Raw genomic sequence first — 4163 nt, 5'->3', positions numbered from 1 at the left:
CCTATCCCTATCCCTATCCCTATCCCTATCCCTATCCCTATCCCTATCCCTATCCCTATCCCTATCCCCATCCCTATCCCTGGTTGATTAACATAGCTACACTCATTCCCAACAAAATGCCCTTGTAGTCCTGACCTATCCATCCCTATCCTAGACCATACCTTCCCATACATTTCCCGATCCCCATTCATATCCCTGATCCCTTGCCGACCCTTGTCTCTGTTCTCATTCCAATACCATACCCTTCCAGTTCCTACCTTACCATACTCACACTATACCCTCTTGACCCCTACCTACACATTCTTATCCTTATCCACAATCCCGTCTACATAAAGTATCCTCCTAAGCCCCATTCCTATTCCTCTTATCATTATACCTATCTTTATCCCCATACATCCCTATACTTATTCTTGTTCCTCGTCCCCATAGCACATCCTTGCAACCCATACCTCTTCATCCCTGGTCAAGTACCTACAACGCCACCGATTTTTCTATCGCCAATCCTATCTCGAATCCCTTTCCGGTCCTCATTCCTATAGGCATGTTCATACTATACCCTTCTAGCATCTAGCTTAATATTGCCTTCCTATCCCTTCCTATCTTTCCTCACCCTTATTCCCATCCCAATACTCATTCATATAAAATACCTTCCTAGCCTCTCCATTTCCATTATTTTTAATATTTTCATTCCTATCCCTAATTTAATTTCTATCCTTCTACCTATTCTCATCTCCGCACAAAACCCTTTCAGTCGCGACGTAACGATACCCACACCATACCCCTCAAGCCCACACCTCCCTACACCTATTATTATCTCCATTTTCAACCCTATAATAAACCCTCATACTGCCTACATCTCCATCCGTGTCCCAGTCCCTACTTACTTATCCATTTTTGCATCCTAATTCCTATTTATAATATCTCGTCGATCCTCACCCTTATCCTCATCTCGATAGTATATCCTCCCAGCCCCTATATTATTATACCTTTACCATACACACACCAAACCCACACCATACTGAAGCTATAGACTCCAAACCCTTAGATCTCCGTCCCCATCCTTACCCTCATTTCCATTCTCGTCCCCGTAACATACCCTCCCAGTCCCTGCTTCACCCCGTACCAGTACCAACCCCTCTATCCCTTTTGCCATTACCATTACTAATGAAATTTTTAGCTCTTTACGCATCCTCATTCATGTACCATACCCTCTCATTTCATACCTTAACATGCCTACACCATACCTTCTAACCTAACCTATTCTTATCTCTATCTTCATTCCCATAATATACCCCCCAAATCTCCATCCCTATCCCAGGCCCTACTTCCTTATCCATTTTTCCATCCTCATTCCTATTTCCAATCCTCCGCTTGAAACTCTGCCTCCCTATATCCTTACACTCTATACACCTATATCCCTATATCCTTACACCCTTACACCTATATCCTTACACCCATATTCATCGTCATCCCCATAACATACACTTTCAATCCCTACTTTTTTACCTCTATCCCAGCATCTACCTCTACATCCCTTTTCCCATTCCCATCCCTAATCCAATTTCCATTCCTCTATCCATCCTCATCCCAGTATCATACATTCTCAGTTCCTAAATTAATATAATCACACCATAACTTGTAAACCCCTACTTCCCCTTCCCTGACCTCATTCCCATCCTCATCCCTATAAGATACTCTCTCACCCCACACCTTTTCATCCTCATCTCAGCCCCTACCTCCTCATTCATTTTTTTATTCCCAATTCCATTCCCATCCTCACTCCCATATTATAACCGCCCAGTTACTTCCTCCCTTATTCTTACCTCTCCTACACAGCCCTCCTATACTTTATATCACTTTTTCTCCCCTCCTTCTTTCCGGAAAAAATTATGCTAGATGGATGGAGAAAAACATAACTAAAACTAGTAGAGGAAGAATTGTCATTCCAAAAAAGTGATGTTAACAAAATTGTTTAATTTTTAAAAACTGCAAAGATAGATGTTCGAATAATGGTCGAATTTGCTTTGCAGAAGGTAATTTTCAATCAAGTTTTTATAAATATTTGTTGCTCTTAACAGAAAAGTTTATTTTTCACCAAATAGTCCATTTTTCGAACAAATAGTTAAGTTTTTATACAAATGGCTTATTTTTAAGCAAAAGAGTTGAACTTTGAACTTAAAGTTAATTTTCAAGAAAACAACAGTCGAAAGAAACACTTGAATTTAAGACCAAAAATATTAGTTTTACGAAGTCGTTGCATTTTCACCAAAAGAGATGAATTTTCAACAAATAGTTAAAGTTTTAATTGAAAAAATATCAGTTTTAAATCACAAATTGAATCCTATAATTTTGGGTTTAAAAAATTAAGTTTGAACAAATACAGAATGATGCATTTGTAACGAAATAGCTTAATCCTTATAGAAATAGATACATTTTTTTATTAAGAATATCAATGTTCTACTAAAAGAGAAGAATTTTTCACAAAACACATGAATTTTCAAACAAAATATTAAATTTTGAAGTCAAATATGATTAAAAAATATATTAATAATTTCCCATCAAATGGTTAAATTTTTTGAAAAAAAAGATAAATTTTGAACAAAATAAGTGGAACTTTTTCAAATATTTTTATCTTCTAACCAATTATGGAATTTTGAGTCCAAAGAAAGGGATACTCTACAAAACAATTGAGGTTTCATTAAAAAAATATGACATTTCAATAAGAAAGGTTATTCACACTAAAATAGTCCAATTCTCGAATAGAAGTATAAATATTCAACCGCCAAAAATTAATTAAAAAAAAAAATACTTTGAAAATTAACCAAATAATTGATTTTTGAATGAAAAAAGATGAAGGATAAATGAAACTTGTAATAGCTGATGATACCTTAGGAAACAAACAAAATTAATTTAAAAAAAGTTGAATTCGACTGAATTAAATTAAATTATGTTCCCTACGTCTATTTTCAACTAAAAAAAGAGAATAATGAGAAACACAATGATCGAAATTGTTTGTATTTAAATAATATTAGAGCCATGGAAATAACACTAATTATTATTATATATGATAATATTATAATTCATAAAATATTACAAGCAAAAATAAGTTTTTATCATCTATACTTTATCAAAAGTTAATTTCGATTCAAAATTATTTATGTTCATTTCTTGATTTTAAGATTTATATTTTACTTTTTTTTTTAATTTTTACTACATTTATCATAGATTAATTTCTCTAACATTTTTTTAACGAAAAAAAATATATAAATAATTATTATTAAAGTTTTTTCATTACTTTAAAAAACGTTAGTTTCGAATCTTTTTGTCTTTCTTGTATTTATCTCAAAGTTTAAAAATTTATTGCAATTTTTTGATTTTTGTACTGTTATTTATTGTAGCAGGAAAATATTTTTAGTGTATCGCTCAACCTTGAGTGGATAATCACTAATTGACTCTTTACATTAGAATTTTTTCAATAAAGTATGAATAACTAAAAATACGCGTGAATATAAAATAATAACTAAATTTAATTGAAAAAATTTTATACTTGTTATCAAATAACAATAGTTCATTGTTCCAATATTCGTTTTTTAAATTAAACAATATTCACTGTGTGTGAGTTTCTCTCATTTAATTCGAACTTCATCTCGAATTTCAGATTGAAATGAAAAGCAGATGAGAATTTTCCCTATATGAGTTATGTATAGATGAATGGAATTAAAATTAAATATGGTTGCTTTAAATTACGTATTTTCACGGCATGTCTGGAAAAAGTTGAAAAAAGAAATAAAATTGATAAAATTTAAGACGATCGATTACATTCTTACATGTTTATGAATTCCATTTCTTTCTAAAACATAAGGCAATCAATCACCTTGCTCTTTTTTTCTAAAGTCTATGCAGTTCTAAAACATAGGTCGATCAATCATATTTGTATTTGTTTGTGAAATTTAGGCAGTTCTAAAACCTAAGAGGATCACGCACGTTGTCAATTGTTTCTGAATTTCATGCAGTTCTAAAAAATAAGACGATCAATCACATTGCCATTTTTTTCTAAAATTCATGCAGTTCTAAAACATACGGCGATCACTTACTTTTCTATTTCTTTCTGAAGTTCATACAGTTCTAAAACATAAGACAATCAATCACATTTTCATTTTTTT

Source organism: Belonocnema kinseyi, chromosome 9, assembly GCF_010883055.1.
Source record: "Belonocnema kinseyi isolate 2016_QV_RU_SX_M_011 chromosome 9, B_treatae_v1, whole genome shotgun sequence".
In the NCBI taxonomy this organism is placed as follows: Eukaryota; Metazoa; Arthropoda; class Insecta; order Hymenoptera; family Cynipidae; genus Belonocnema; species Belonocnema kinseyi.
Note: the sequence above shows the minus strand (reverse complement) of the source record.